At 28.3% G+C, this 18,303-nt stretch overlaps 1 protein-coding gene across 7 annotated transcripts in view; it reads right to left on the bottom strand.

Annotated features, from left to right (window-relative positions):
• The window catches only part of LOC111028271 (tyrosine-protein phosphatase Lar), a 153,394-nt gene that overhangs the window by 100,234 nt on the left and 34,857 nt on the right, over window positions 1-18,303 (bottom strand). The window lies entirely within an intron of this gene.

The raw sequence follows: 18,303 nt of genomic DNA, 5'->3' as shown, positions 1-18,303 counted from the left end.
CGAGTTGTTCATGGATGTGTACACAATAACGTGTAACAATCGTGAGTATGGACACAAACGAGGGGAATCCAGTAATGACGCGTTATTTGACTCACGACGAATAATAATTGTTATAATTATGATTATTTAGGTTGGGCAAGCAGGGACGAATGAAATGACAGAAATTCGTTGCAATGAAATGCGGTTACCCGTAAACACACAATTCGGCTTTATATAAGCATATTATTAATTATTATATAGGTAATTGATATGTCTACGAAATACGCATGAGAAATATTTATATTCCATCAGCTACAAAATTATTATTTGTTTACCAAGTCAGAAAAAAAATTTAAAAATATATTTAAATATTTATAATATGTTTTAAATATAATTTCTAAGACAAATTAATAATTGATTTTTTTTTTATGATTAATCTCGAAGAATAAATTATAATATAAGCACTACAATTAAAACGAAACGATCAAGTGTAGAGGTAGAACCAAAAATGTCTCATGGAGTTTTAAATTATAAAAATCATTTCACTTCAAAACTACGCAGACTATTATAAACCATAATATTGAAGGCCTAAAAAGATTTTTAATCGAAAAATGTTGGGGAAGCTATATTATAGTTGTGCACCGTGTGAATTCATTATTTTACGTATTATTTCTATTTTCTCGTTATTAAAATATTAATAATTGTAAAAATAAAACTTCAAAACGCAAAATGTAATATATGAACCAGCCTAAAAACAAAAATGTCATATAATACATTACATTTAATGTTAAAACATTTTGTCATAAGCATGGATCAGAAATTCTCTGCACGTCTAGAATCTGAAGTTATACTCCGCCTAAATCAAAACAGTGAGAAAAATAGCAAACGTTAATTCTAATTTTGGAGTATTAATTGTTTATTTTTGTTAAATGTTACTATCTATATATATATATAAGAATCTAAATTGATTTTGGAGACGAAGGAAACCGGTTTTGAACCCTCATAATAATAATAATAATAATTAACTAATTACCAATTATTTTCATATATTCGCCGATAACGATGTCTGTTTCTTTTTTTTTATATATATAATCATTGTATTATTTGTATAGCCAAAAAATAGTCTTATGTTTTTAAATTAAATTATAAAAAAATAATTTCTTCCGGAGGAAGATCGGGCAGCTAGTCTAATATAATCGAGTAATTTAGATCACTAGACGTGAGGCGGTCGCACTTCAAATTTAAACATATGTACGCGAGAACAATTTAAATAAACAAACGGCCAGTGATCGTTTACAATGCGTAATGAAAATTATATTCCAGGTTTATTCTGAAGTTAATAGAAGCGCAAATATTATCTCCCAAACGTCACATCACAACCATACAATAGATGGCGCACCGTACTACTTTCTTAGTTGCGAATAATTTGCAATTTACGATTTCGAAAAATAATACAAAGCAAGATGATCGCCACGCAGACGACCGCCTCCGACTATACCGCCTATCTACCAGCTGGACGCGTAGTATAATATTGTAACGGCGTATTTGGCTTATCTTTCGACCTGTGGAAACACGCAAAAAACATAACCGCGACTAGGGAACAGTCCGCCATAACACCACCGCCGGGATATAGTTATTGTGGTTATCTTTTTTTTGTATGTATTTTTTTTTCATTTCCACCCTCTCCCCGATCCGCACAACAACCGCACCCCGAACGAACTTCGGCACTACGTTTTCCAACACGGGTTATTATTATATAACTGCTGCAACAACAATATAACTGTCAAAAGCGTGTATCGTGTGCCCGCTGTAGTCGTGTATACGCACGAGCGAAATATCGTTACCCCATCATATCGCACGCGGGTATCTCGGCAAGCCATAGCGTAAAAAAAAGAAAAACAAACCCCTCCGTTGTGGTTATTTTCCATACCAACCCCGCTCGCGCTGTCGTCATCGTATTATCCGCATTACAGACAGTCCCAACAGCGGCTAGTGTTCCCTCTTAATTTATTTAAGTGATGGCCACTAAGGATCCATATATATATATAATGCTCTCCGTTTATCCGACGACCACGCGATTTCCCTATCTACACTACGTCCAGACAAGAAAAGGTACACTAGTTGATGGGTTTAGTTGGTATAATATTCATAGTTGTGAAATTATAATATACTGAAAGGTGAAAACTAAAATATTCAAACGACGTTATCGCATGTCCCTTTTACCCGCACTAATTAACTAAACACTCATCATCGTGGTGACTGGAAAAACTTTTCACTTACAGCACAGACGGACTAAAATACTTATTAGTTGTACTGTGTGTCATCGTATATACATAGGTACTAATGTACTATTATATGAATAGCGTTTTATCTCAATAAACGAAAAGCAAAAAAATTTAAATTACTCAAGATGAAAAATAAAAGCCGATATTGTGAAAATAACAGATTACAATAATATAAAGAACTCCGTCCCGCGTTTATCGCATTTATAAATTAAAATTGCCGTGTAAAGACTGTATTGTACCTCCTCTACAGGGGTTTTCACCAGCCCCAATAGTGGCAGCAAACGCCATTCTCACTCATTCCTCCAGCACATTATCCTTCAGGACTTTCCAGTAACGGTATTATTATTATTATTATACTAAGGCATACACGAAAGCTTTTGTTTCATAACGGAAAACAGCTATTGAATATGTCGTTGTGTTCACGTGGCACTTTTATTTTATAAGCGCGATGGTCAAACAATCGCGACTGCCTACTATTTAGTGCACAGTACCAAGGGATTCCGTGTCACGGAGGTACATTTATTTCGAACCACTCTTATTTTTAGAACACGATATCATATGATAATATATATATGTATCATTATGAAGAGTTAGTATTACGACTCCAGTTATACCATAAAAGATTTAATTTAAAAAAATATAATTATGTATAATTTGAAGAATTCATAACGATGCAAAACATTTTTTCAAAAATTTTAGTTGATAGGATCATCAAATATTGAATAAATAGTATCTAGAAAACTATTATATTTTTGATTCTGAAATTAAAAATATGGGTAGACATTAAAACTAAAAGGATTAAAAATAATTTAAAAAAATATATTATTGTAATATTATTGTATATAATGTTATAAGAACTTGAAACCATATACATATGCGACATACAAATTGGCATGTACAAATAATGTAGCAATCCTGTAGCTGTGCCAACTCAAAAAATGATTATATTATTGTTCCATATATGCATTTAATACGTAATTTAAAATTTAAAAATAATTCATAACTTATGTGTAATAATATTATTGCCAGTCTAGTCTTTAAGTCTAGTAATGATTATACCTACTGTTGTGTAGAGCAGAGTGCAGTATTAAAATTAATATCAAGTGTCATTTGTAAACTGTTAGATTAAAGTTAGTGTAGAGTTTGCTTTTCCTTACTTGTTTTTTCAATATACATAACAAAAGAAATAATTGTTATAAACGATATTGGCATTGTGTCAATGCATCATTGAATGCATCAATGGGAATTGTAGCCGATTCAATAGAAACAAATAAATATGTCAATTTAGAAAACAATTGTATTTTGAATATTATGAAACACGTATTATGAAAATATGCATAATGGTCACTTGTTAAGGTACTAAAATTGAATAATATACAATACAAACGATTTTTCGCTATTCTCAATATTAACCTTATTTTGTACGTAGAATACGCTTAAACATGAAAGAAGAGCTTTTCACAAAGTTAATATAATTTCCTATAGGTACGTAAAAATCTGTTTAAGTTCAGTGGTTTTTGAAACGTAAAACGCATCATTGAACTTAAAGGACATAAGCAATTATCTAACAAATATAAAAAACCTTAACCTAAAAAAAAAACTACTTGCTATTATCCTCGGAACACACATATTTCCGGTTGTTCTAAGGAGCCGGAAATTATTATTATTCGTTGTACTCATCCCTTGAAAATTCCAAGCATATATACGACAATAATAAGACATTATAAGAAGGTTAACCATAACCCTAACCCTAACCATGTTGAATATGGGCAATTTTTATTCTCTGACTTGGCCCGATACAATAATACAATATTTAATTATGTATACCTAATACGTTTCCTTATCGGATAACTTAAAATTCGTAGAACACGGGCATTTTTATAATTCTCTATCCAAACAATAGTTTTTAGTTATAGGAATAAAAAAAAAAATACAAAATATAAGGTGGATACGCTGAGAGAAAAAAAAAACTTATACCTCCTAAACCCCCAACGACTATCCTCTCCTCGCTCACATGGGTGACGTGTAAGGTCGGTCATGTAGGTAATGTACATTATAAAACCTCCCATGGGGCTCGTCCATCTTTTGTCTAACTACCCTCTTGCCCACAACCGCACCACTTCCGGATACACTACACATATATACATGCCAACCCCCACCCCCAACTACCCAGCCCACGTTAATTACGGTTAGAAACGCCAGGTTAAATAACCGCGGTTGTTTGTTGACTCTGAGCTTATTATGCGATTTTACTCGTCCATTACGACTAACAAGTACATAATATATATTACATATATATACGCAAGTGCACATGTATATGTATATATGTAATATGTATACCCAGAAAACACAGGAGTTTAGTTTTAAACGTAGGTATATTATATTGTTGTCACGAATATTATGCATATATATATATATATATTGGTAATTGACCCGTTTAATTGTTCACAGTTAAATATTTATTATATTTCTAATACATATGATTAACAATAGAAAAGAAGTATCATATTACTAAAGATCAGTATTATCTGAAATAAATATATCAGCACAGAAGCGTGTATACATTGTATACAAAGCCCAAAATTAATAAAAATTAATAAGAAAAATATAGTAATAATTACAAAATATTGGTTATCAATTAAAAATATACACATATTGACGCTGAACTAAACATGTGGTCGTCCCGTTTAAAATTAAGTCTCTGTTTGATAAGTAAATAAGAAGATATTCTGATAGATCGTTACAAATATAGACTGTAAACAAAAGTAAAAATGTATTTTGAACCACTAAGCTGTTGAATAAATTTGCATTAAGTGTACCGACAAAACATTTACAACTTTTGAATAATATTACTTACATCACAATATTTAACTTAAAAAAAGAATAGTTCAATTATTTTTTATAATTAATCGTGTCCATTTAGTATTTTAGGAACATCCATTAAGAGTACAAACCAATTTCACAAAAGTCAAGTCATACAACATCAAATTATTTTATTTTATTTAAAGAAAAAATGGAATATATTCTGAAATCTAACTATTTAGGTTAATTCTCAATCAATTCACTTCAATATATAATAATAAAAATATACATAAATATATGCATTCAATTTAGTTTAAAAATTGCTTGATTTTTAAATGCCAAAATATATTTTAAAAAAGTATAAATTACTTCAAATTGACTAAATAAAAACAAAAACACCTATATATTAAGTATTAACATGTATACAATGCAAAGCATTATTATTTATCATAAACTAAAAAGATCAACATCCACAAACAAGATAGACAGACAACTCGTGTCAATAATATAATGCTTTTACGTCCATGAAAATCCATATAATATTAGTTGACGTAAATACCCATGGGCCAAACACGAATCGATACGTCACATATCGTTGTGCAATGGGTTTGTATAGACGAAATGAAAAAAAAATACCATCGACTGCTGTTACTGTTATTTCAAACTTTGTGCAGTCAATTTTTTTTTTTTTATTATTATTATGATTATAGAAATAATTTTTATGTTATTCTATCTACACACATATATATTTTACACACACTCACATCGCCTGACCTGACCGATAATTGAAGGCAAATACAGGGGTGGCGATTATTCGAAAACCTTTCAAAGTGGGAGGGAGGACAAAAAACCGTTCCTGTAAACACAAAAACGACTAAAGGCAACCGAATAAAGGTACTCAGCACATCGCAGCGAGTAATGGGATATTCCTATACAAAACCTCCGGGCATTCGACAGAAAAATGACTTTACTCTCCGCACAAAAACTTTTATTGGACTTTTGAGCAGATAAAATCATTGTGTAGTGGTCATATAAATGGAAGCTGAAGTTGACAGATTTCTTCCGACGTTGATGCCAAAAATAAATAATTTATAAGATTTTATTTCATATATATATATATATGCTACCACGATGTATGTGTGAAGAGTAGTTAAGTTTTACGCCTAAGTAATTAGTCCATGGGACAAAAAAAGTTTTATGTTTCATAGTGCAGGGGTGGAAAAAAGTACTTGAATTAAAAAAAAATAAGTCAGCCTTCTTCAAAACTGGGCTAATGTTTTGTTGGGCTTGTCCATCAACCCAAGGAAGAGGGGTGAAACTTCCAATGATAAAATCATTAGCATGAAGACGGACTGACGCTAATAGCCAGTAGTGAGCTAATTTATGGTTTGAACAGAAGGTTTTTTGACATTATCGTATTTGAAGAGATAAAAAAAACAATCTCAAGATTCTGTTTTTAACGAGGCTAAAGTAGTGTAGAAAAATTTTAAGCTATTTCACTACTCAATAGCCAAAATAATTGGCATCGTGGTATAAATATAAAATTACAATTGATAAATTTAAATATCCAAGATATTTAAAAATATTAATATTAACTAGGAAGCTATATAAAAATATTGATTAAATACTTGCATAAAAATAATTAATAATAGTCCAAGAATATATTAGCTTATACACTTGTTTTATTTTTATAATTAAAACTAACAGCTTAAAATTAAGAAAACAACAACTGCAACATATAAAATCAGAGTACGAAATAGCTGTGGGATGAAAGAGGGTAGTAAACGACTCCTGCTCATTCATATTTTCATGAAATAAATGCGAAATCCAATTAATTTTATTTATTATATACATAGTAAATCCAATAAAGGGACAGTAGTCTACAATAAATGTCACGTCTATTTGGTGCATTATTTCCAAATTCAATATTGAATTCACCTATTTTTAAATCAATAATATACCTAATGGTTGTATATTTTAAAACTTTTATAAAGATAAAAATAAGATCAAAAGAATAATGAACTAATTTTATGCAAAAAATATCTATACTTCCTAAAAAAAACTATATTGTCTAAATAATAATAATCTTGAAAAAACTTTAATACATACATGTACTTTAGTACATCTAAGTTTAAAAATATTCAAGAAGATAGCAGGCGTCAAATTTTATAAAAATATATTTTACTACATTTGCAATATACTTTCATTTCGAACGTATTAAAAATGTATTTAGTATACAATTCTCCGACTGATAAAATTGTATTTCATTTCGTTACCCTCGGCAAAACATTTTACCATTTAATGGACAATATATTACAAAATGAATGTGAAGTACTGCGTGCACTGAGTAAAATTATTGTATCATCGACCTTACTGTTAAAACGACTGACCCACGAGTTCATCAAATACTATTATAATTATGATTGAATTCCAAACATTCCGATGTGTAATAAAATGCACGATACTTTACAAAAAACACGAAATAAATAATTATAGAATGGATAAATAAAAATAAATAAATATTTATTGGCTATAAAGATGACATATCAAAAGTTTTTTTTTTAATTACACTGTTTCAACTACAGTGTAATAATCACAAATAAAAAAAAGAGTTTACAATATAGGTACAACAAAGTGAAAAAACAACAAACATGAATGGGGAGAACTAACACAACGGTAGGTTAAGCCTATCAATTTTACAATTCATATACCATAAAATGTAATTTACAAACTTAAATCATGTTTGTATAAGATTGATGCTATATATTGTACTAACGTACAGAACGAATAGATAATAATCGAAATATAATTCTAGGAATCTCTGAATGGATTTCAGGTTAAGTAGTTCATTGCTGTTCTACAAACATAATACTATTTAGAGATCCAGCCCTTATTAATTATTTTCGTAACTAGAACGATATATTATATATAGAGCAACAAAGTATCAACATAATACATTTTTAATATTTTTACAGCATCTATAATTGAGTAACCAACATTACAGTGCAATAAATTTTTCACCCTAATGAAATGTTTGTTAACACAGAGAAATAATATTATTACCTAAAGGTAAGGTAACTATAATTATTAATTACTATCATCAAAATGTATTTATTATCAATACATTCATTAGATTCAGATTTTGAATTTTATTTATATGTAAAAATAATAAATAAAAACCATAAGAGTATTGTTTAAATATTTTGGGGGATTTTTATAAAGCTATTTCATACATAAATAAATACAAATGTACCAAACACATAAAAATAATTAGTTAAATAAATAATATTAAAAATATTATATACTAATAATAATAATTATTATTATTATAAGTATATAATAATTATATAGTATAAAAATAATAATAATTATTATTATTATTATTATTACTATTATGAAAATAATAATAAATGATAAACTAAGAAAACAGACAAAAAGGGTATTAAAAATTATATTCTTCTAGTAAACACAAGAGAATAAAGATGAATCAGAATGAAGGGAAGGATGATAGGAAACTGAGATAATATAAAGTGCATTCAATGATAATGTTTGAAGAGGTATTCACTTTGAACTCTAATAAATACATTAAAGCAAATGGTTGAAGTATAGATCAAATATAATTTAATAATTCCCAAAAATGTTTTTCGAAATAAAAATAATTAAAAAGAACGAAATATACGATTTTTTAATTTAATAAAATCCCATACCCATCTCTAAACACAATCATACAAAGCAGAAATAATCATAATTAAAAATTAATTTCATCAAAATATTTGGTTAATTGATAAAATAGATTTAAACATATACTATTTTTCTATACGAAACATTACAATTAATTAAGATTAATAACTATTAAATTATTTCTGCCTTGTTTACTACGCCCTGCAATTACTTTACATTCAATACAATACAGTTCTTTATTTTTTTAAATAATGGTTATTTTTATTGAAACTCAAGGTATAAACATTTTTAATACCAGTATTAATGTGATCACTCTGTATACACATTATAAACTTCCGGATTTAAAGGGTTCAGTGGTTCAACCCACGTCACATTCATTGGTATATCCTGTATATAATTCCAGCTTTAAAGGTACGGTCATTAGGAATCTAAATTTACAGCGGACAACCAGCCAAGGTTGTTAATAAATCGTATGCAGAGTGGTAAAGTAGAAGAAAGGGATAAACGTGCCTCAGACCTGTAATGATGGACTTATGTAGAGGATGGATACCCTTGCAGCCTTACAAACGCTCAAAAATGAAAAACAAATAAAAAAATATGTTAAATCTAAAATCAGTAGAAATACTCAAACATTTTCTCATTTTGTAAAACAAGCTAATATCAATAGTCTAAAAATATTTCCAAATTAAGGAAATATAATTATAAAATGAGCAAGCTGCTAATTCCATTTACTTAAAATGTAATAAACAATAAATTTAACAGATCGTAGTAATCCATGATGTTTAAATCATCACTTTTAAGGTATTTATTCATATTAATCTTAATAATACTATATAATATGATAACAGTATGTATATACTAAATATATTGAATAAAAGATAATTCAGTATCATAACATCAAATAAAATATTGAAGTATAATATTTGTTTCTGATATTTTGTATTTAATCAAATAATTTGTCTTTAAAATAGATAATTAATAAATAATAACTTTATAAGTATTATAGAAGTTCAAAAATGTATTTACACATTTTTATTTAGAATTGAATAATTTATATTACTGTTAAGTTTCTGACAATACGGTTTTCATAAAAAATCAATACGAATTTATTATTATAGAATACTTTCAGAGTAGTTAGTTGAGCATCCCCATACGGGATTTAATAAAGGCAAAATTACAACTCACATATAGGTATAGTACCTATAATTTAAGACCTCATTTCATATGCATTAATTTGACCTCAATTTTCCGAGCGTGGATGCAACGTCAAATCGAATCAATATCGAAAAAAATCTGTTACCCGTGGACGAGACATGCCCTTAATAAATATATCTTTCTCGTTGGTAAAATTACTCACAACACATTTAACGGTTAGCAGACGCTATACATTTTGAACGACCGTTTTCTAATACTTCAGACTTGAACACTGAGAGAGAATAGAGGAGTATTAGCTAGGGGTATTTGCGAATTTAAACCCATCAAATATTAACAGGTACCATTAGCGGACGTGGTGTCCGAAACGGTAAATAGCTGGAGGGGAAAGGGTGGCACGCGATTAGGGATACACTTCCACTGCTACTACTGTAGCTTTCTCCAAATACTGCTCCACCACGCATGGTTTGCATAAACAAGTGAATTTTCATTTTGTTCTCTAAATTTTACTCAACTGCCAACTAGTATCGTAAATCATAAGATTAAAAAAAAATAGATCGAAATTGAAAGAGATTTGTATAAGTATTTTATAAAAACAAAAATCGTTACATCATACATTAGTCTATTAAATATTATAACCATTCGAGAGTAGTAGGTATTAATATAATTTTTCCCTCCGTGTGTTATGTATACGCCTGTAATTAAATGCTAATGATAACGAGACTCGGATATAATATCGAGCGTATAACTTTTACAAGCGTAGGGAGAGTTCAAAACTTCTCGTATATGCTAAACTTCACATCCGGTGGGAATTTCACGATAAGTCCCGCACAGGACGAGAGTCTGTTATTACGTGTAGTGGCTTTTTGAATCACAAGGACCGTTTCTCGGCTTCACCAACACTCGTAAACTGAATAAGGATATATATTTTTTCTTTTTAAAAACTGAAAACAATATGAGTAAATAAAAAAAACCCCACTTACAAGAGTATTTCCGCACACGTCTAAAGGTGCAAGTTGCACACGAATGACGTACAAAGGTTCTCGAATACTATTTTGCAAAAACTCAAAATTGGTTAAAGAGTTTTTATTACGTTTTTATTTTTATTTTTTATCAACACCGGAACTAGAAACCAAGTAGGAAATTAATCTGGCACCCTACTATCAAGGTTTCTCCTACACAATATACCACGTGTTACACATACGCGATATTTTGTTTGTCCATAGTCTTTTTTATGGTTTTTTTCATCCAACTCCATTTATTTATTATCTTTTCAATTTCCTACGTTCCGGAAAAAATATTTTGTTTTCATAACCACGAAAAAAAAATATCTGTAGATACACATAAAAATGCAGGTCAACTATCCCCCTAGTGTGAAAACCACACAAAAAAATCATGAACACCGTCGACAACCAATCTATCAAAAATAAACGAGATATATTCAGATTGAATTCACTGACGCAAAACCAATGATCCGTTGGTTCTAAGTCTACGAAGGAAACAAAGAATAAATTCAATAATCTCAAAACCATACAGACAATAGATAAGTACATACTTAAGGTTATTGAAACTCAAAATATATACCTATAATATAAAATTATAAAAACGACAAAACCAATATATTTTCATAAAAGTGCAATTTTAAAATAAGCAATATATTTTTAAAAAAATAGAACACAACCTTAACATTAAAATATTAATATTAACTATTACTAATAGAAATAGAAACTAAACCAAATAGAATAATCAAGTTGAAAAAAATTGAGGTTAAAAACTATTGCACTACAATCGCAGTTACAGCCAACATCTAGACTTGTCATTCTAAATAGGTAACTTGTTTTCAAAATAAATATTGCTATTTATACGGCATTTGTAATAGTGGCCAGGGATTATGGGATTTCGTTATCCTCGTATAAAAGGCACGCGGAAGTATTCCGGAGGAAAACGCCGATTCGGCGGTGCGTTCGGTCGAGGCGATACCGGAACATGAATTATGTACGTTGAGAGCCCGGGGGAAGAGTGGGCAAAAAAATAAAAACCAACCACCACCACCACAGAGCATATAATAAAAGGGACGTTTACCCTAGGCTATCCCCACACGCCGTGTCCACCACATTACGGTGTGTTGGTGAAAAGCCAAAAATTTCCCGTTGTTTTTTCTCTGGTCCAGTCCGTTTATTGTATATCTCGGACGGTCCATAAATTATTTGCCTGCCCCCTCAGAAGAAATTGATAAGCTCCTTTTTTCACCCCTCCCAGCCCCACCAAGTCTAGAATGTGAAATTAGAGGGTTTTAAGGCGAAGTTGGCAATCTCTCGTACGTTAGAAGACCATGTCAGTAACAATAGTCTACTGAATGCCAATCTAAAAAATAAATAAATAGAACCATAAAAATGACCAAATCGTGAAATAATAATATACTCTACAGCGCGTCGTTATTTATTCAATTTTATTATTATATCTGCTTCGTCTGGAAGACTTCATACAAAAAACGAAATCAAATTTAATAATATATTTTAGATATAACTACTGGTGACTATAACATTCAATTATGATTAAATCGTATACATAATTTAAGAGCTGGAAATAATACAATTCGCAATAAAAACTCCGTAATAAATAATGAAGATTATTAATTAATACATTTATATTTTTATAATCTCATATTCTTAAGTATTACTATCTGTGTATATTGTTTAAGTTTGTCTTGCAGTATTTTAGCAGATTTAAGTTTAAAATTTAAAAAGGTAAAACATTAATTCGAATTAAAAATAAATCAGAGATGGTAAAAATATTTTTAAATAAAATTATACATTTTTATTAAAAGTGATATTAGTAATATTAATAATATAATATTTCTGAAGAACGTATAAAACAACTTTAAATGGTACTTTCAACGATTTAAACACAAAGAAAAAAATTGTCTTTTGTTTAATGACCAACAACGGTATTCGAATGAATAATATTGTAATTTCCAAGTATACACTATACAGATAAATGAAAATTCAGTATTAAAAAATGCTAGAATGTAGCATATTTGCCTAGCCATTACCCCGTTTGATTAAGACATTAGAACCTAAATTAATATTAAGATTATATTATAATTCTCTTGTTAAATTAAAAACACCAGCTCACAGTAATGTAATTCATTGTACATATTACACCGTGATGTAGAGACCATTTTGTAGCTCAAGTATCTCAAATCTTTTGTAGTCATAAAGACTTAACTTTATTGATAGTACTATTTGCTACCAAAAGGATTTTCTCTCCAGAAGAAATACACAATTGAATCTGTTATTCCCCGGGTCTCAATTTTTTTTCCATTGACTTTAAATTAAAAAGTCTTTAACAATCCGGAAATATTTTATTTGTCTGGATAATAAAAATATATTGACTTTTATTAGCTTTCATTCGAAGTAATAGCAGTGTTTCGATTTTTTCAGCCATAATATGTGTAGGATCTATATAGTATTATACTTATGTAATTTATATTTTAAACCTTAAGTTCATAAGTTGATACAACTTTTAACAATTCATGTAAAAATAAGTTCTGGAATTTATCATAAGTTTTCTTAAGACTTATGTGTGCATTATTTATAAAAACTACTCAAAACAAAATAAATGTGATATGTTATTAAAACGAATTTTAGATACGAATATGTATAACCTAATAGGTAATTAAAAACTCGTCATGGTAAGTATTTGTGTTTTATTTTGATGACAAACTATAAAAAGCTTCAATGTTTTGATTTAACTCCTCTATTGGGTAACAACGAATGAGAAAAAAATTAATAAAAATGAGTTTAAAAATGTTATATAGGGGACATACGTTATACACTTAAACATTAGATGAACTACTACCTAATGGAAAAAGAAAATAGGGGTAAACCTGTCAGTTTAATCCGACGGTTTTATTAAGACGGGAGAGCGAAATAGTCGTGGTAAGATGTAGAAGCAAGTAGAGAGTAAAAGTCGGAGTTTATTTTAAATTATAAACTACAGCGCTTCATTACTTTGCAATAATAACACTTTACTTAGCTCCTCACCAACCTGGCAACTATTTGAAGGGGGCGGAAAGTCCAATGGCTCATTCAAAATCCCAGTACACTATTTGATACTAAAAATGTATAAAAATAAATTTAGCGAATGATGGTTATTTTTATTTCTGTTGAAATCGAAACTTTTTATGATACGTTAAATAAAATGGAATTATCATATTATTATGGGATTAATTATGTTAATTATGAAAAATTTAAGTAGAACTAAATCGTGCGATTATTATTAGACAATTTCAATAAAATAATTTTAAACATTTTATAATAACAAAATCGATTTCACAAATACATGATACATATGGTTTCACCAATTAATTGGAACACTGAATAAATTTTATTTACTTATGAAAAGAGACCATTATATTTTATATGATACCAGCTTATAGTAAGACTACTGTCTCTAAAAAAAACTCGATTCTTTTTCAGCCTACAATTACAGAAATTATAAATGAAAATAGGCTGTCAAATTGAACATTGTAATCTTACCGAATACGTATGATACGAATAATATTATATATTTTTTTAACGTCATCAAAAACACAAAACTTCTCTTAAAATCGTTTTTTTTAAATTCATGTATTGGACACAGCTTTAAAAGTACTAAAAGTACAAGATATCTTAGGTTGAATCTCTAAAGAACCTTACCCATAACGCAATTTTTTCATAATAAATCTCTACCAAATGTAAAATATACGACAAGTATCCAATACCCGATAAATTTTCCATTTTTATATTTAAAAAAAATAATAATAAGTATTAAAATATATGAAAATCATAATAAAATGAAATAATGGAAATATATAACTTTGATAATTCAACAAACATATAATATGTTTGGAACTTTTTACAAATTTGAAAAAATGTTAAGTAGGTGCCAAATTTAAAAAAATTGGTACTTGAGGCATAAAAAAACTTATAAGAATTCTTCTTTAAACTATTAAGTAGGTCACTCAAAACATAAATAAAATTGTGTCTAAGTTTGTTTAAATTTAATTTAAAAAATTAATTAATTTTAGCAAAAACTGCAATATAAAATCTGTATTATTATATACATAATACAATAATCATAAACGTTTTTAACAGAATGTACCTTAAATTGTTAATAATAGAATCTTGAAAATAAAAACACAAAAACATAACTGGACTTAAAATAAAATAAAATTAATAGTTGTACTCATTATTTATGATTTTACAAACATGGTTAAAATAAAGTACTCATTATAAAAATATTGCAAACATTTTGCAGAATTGTTTTATAAATAACTAACATAAATAAATGATATAAATGACAGTAAAGATACACGTGAGTACATATTTAACAGGAGATACACTATGAAAAGATGAAAATCCCAATCATTAATAAAAAAAAGTTAACTATTGAACATGTTTTAAATTTTAAAAACATCGTCAAATATATTTAATGTTATTTTAAAATACGACAAAATAGTTTGGATGAAACATATGAAGGAAAAACTATATTGTTAATTCAACCATATTTTTTTTTATGTTATGTTTCATTTTGTCTACGTTATATATTAAGTAATATTATAGTATGAATAGTTTTAAGTACATGTTTCAACTCATTTACCTCATCACAAGCTTGTAATTAAATTAATGAATAACAAAATAAGTACAGATAAAAACCCTATAATTTCATAAAAATAAAATTGGAATAAAATTTGTCTTTAAATATTCGCATTACAAGAAGCTGAAGGCATAATATAACAACATACGCAATATATATTTATTCATTTCTATTTTTATTATTCCAAGTTTATTGAGAACGACTTTTACAAAACATATTGAAATAGTATAATGCATATATATTCTATAGTCAAAAATATTATCCAATTTCTCATTTATCGCTTTTGAATTTTTAACAAAATAACCTATATTAATAATTAATAAATAATTTGCAGCAAATGTAAATTTTTATTGGAATATTATAATATAGTTTTTCGACGTTTGTTGGGAATGTAGACAAGCTAATAAATACATTTTACAAATACTTTACATTTTATAAACAGGGGAAAAAATTGAAGTACAACAAATACTCTGGAATAAGTAAATATTTTCAAATAAAAAATAAATACTTATCATTAATAAACCAGCTTGAATGAAGCAGAATTTAAAATCAAAATAATTTAAGGACTCGATAAAAAGTTAAAGTCTTGAAAATGGACAATTTTTTTTTTCATTTTACTACTATTGTTTCTATTAGTTATTGCATGGTAGAAACTATACATATGCAATAAAAATAAATAGACTAGCTTTAGAATTGTCTTTTGTCGATGGCAGTAAAAAATGCTGAACACAAACAAAAAATATTCAACATCTACTGCAGCTAAGGAAAATGGAATTGTATACTATATAAGACATAAATAGCTAGCTACCCAAACTTAATTTTATTACTTGCTATTCAGTTTATGCTATAACTACACAAATCATACAAAAATCCTAAAATCATAACCCTTTTGATTTTCATGATAGTGTATACCATACCTTTCATTCGTTCTGACTAAAGACAAACTCCGTCAGTTTAATACTCTATTCACATAAATATAGCTTTAAACAGCGGGAGTGTGTATCCATTTACAATTTGAAATCTGATGATCTAATGACCGGACGGTGCATTATCACATCGTTAAACAAACAGTCGTCTTACTTTGGTATTGAATGTCAAATTGTCAAAATGTAATAAAATTATTCAATGGAAAAATGTATTACGGAAACAATTATATTGTGAATATATATCACAATAAATATCCGATTTATTTGATATCCAATATCCATAAAAAAAAAAAAATAGTCAAAATACAAAACATTTAAAATATAATTATACAATTTTTTTTTTTGTTATATACGTTTACTTCACGTTTGAATAACGAAATTAAATATTGCAGTAACCAAAACATGATATTACACTGTTGTTTCAGATTGAAAAATACAAACATTTAAAATGAATAACACTATCCCATAATAGTGAATTGTTGTTAAATATCAATTTGAATCTGTAAGAGTATAATGTTTCTCGTATCAACTTCTGGGACTTAAATGAATAGGTAATAATCAAAACGTTTTCAAGGTTTTCTTTTTATATCAAAGAGTACATAATTATATTTTTAAGAATACCAATTCTTTTTAGAGGTTATGTAATTGTTATTACGTTTTGCATTTGTAAAATTTAGAATTAAATTGTAGTGTACTATTAGCATCTAAATGCAACGTACATCACCGATCTAGATTGTAAAAGCTATGATTCCATTGAATTACATACTTAGTGTAAAATAACCACCTTTGTTGAAATATTACTCCATGTATTTCACTTAATACATAACAATTCTATTATAAATTACAACACAGTAGTATAAAAAAATTACTACCTTTACTCGTAATATACTTCAATTATTCTCCCACACATTAAAGTGACAAAATGTGTGATTGAAATTTACATTAAAACTTAAGATGCTAAACTTCGAATAGCTAACTTGTACATCTAATTTAATATCGGTAGGTACTGGCATTGCTTGATTTTTTCAGTAAAATACAAGACATAAAATGCAAACGATGTTTTTATATTTGATGAACATAAGTTAAAATGTTTAAGTAAAATTATAGTAATATAGTTATTTTAAACTTTATTTATCACTCAAAAATTAGTCGGATTAATAATTATCACCCAACGGGCTATGTTACAATTCAATAATGAATATCTACTATTGTGTTAACAGTGAAAGAAAATATTTTTAATAATTGCTTAACATATAGCACATATATATCTACAACATTCTGGATAGTACACATAGAAAACAAACAATGTAGTGATTACTACAGTATTGAAAAATAATGATTGACTCGATTTATTGTTCTTGAAATGTTGTATACATTCAGAGATAAAAAATAGTCAAGGGGTCACAAGACCGACCGGTTTTAATTACGTCTTTATTGTTTCCGGGGGGTCGGTGACATGCGGTCATTCATTAAAAAGTTATTGCCCAAGGCCCGGGGATATTTTGAAAACTTTATAACACCCCTTAGAGAAAGCAGCCAAACAAGCGAGGTTTTTAGAATTTCCGCACATAGACTGAGAAACGAGTAGAAAATTATTACGACTGGCGACGGACTCCGAGAATTAAATTTTATGCCAACACCTCCCACTGCTGCTGTACTTGTTGTGAACAAGTGCACCTGATTGGGCGAGAATTAAAAATAATTACAGCAATTTCCCTTTTACAATTAAAAATTAAACAACCTACGCCTTGATAATGAAAAGAAGAGAACCGTACCTACGCAAGCACACGCTCACGTCCATAATATAATAATATACATAATCACTGTTTGTTTTAAAA

Source organism: Myzus persicae, unplaced genomic scaffold (genome assembly GCF_001856785.1).
Source record: "Myzus persicae strain clone G006 unplaced genomic scaffold, MPER_G0061.0, whole genome shotgun sequence".
In the NCBI taxonomy this organism is placed as follows: domain Eukaryota; kingdom Metazoa; phylum Arthropoda; class Insecta; order Hemiptera; family Aphididae; genus Myzus; species Myzus persicae.
The sequence above is the reverse complement of the archived record's forward strand: the minus strand, read 5'-3'. Positions and strand labels throughout refer to the sequence as shown.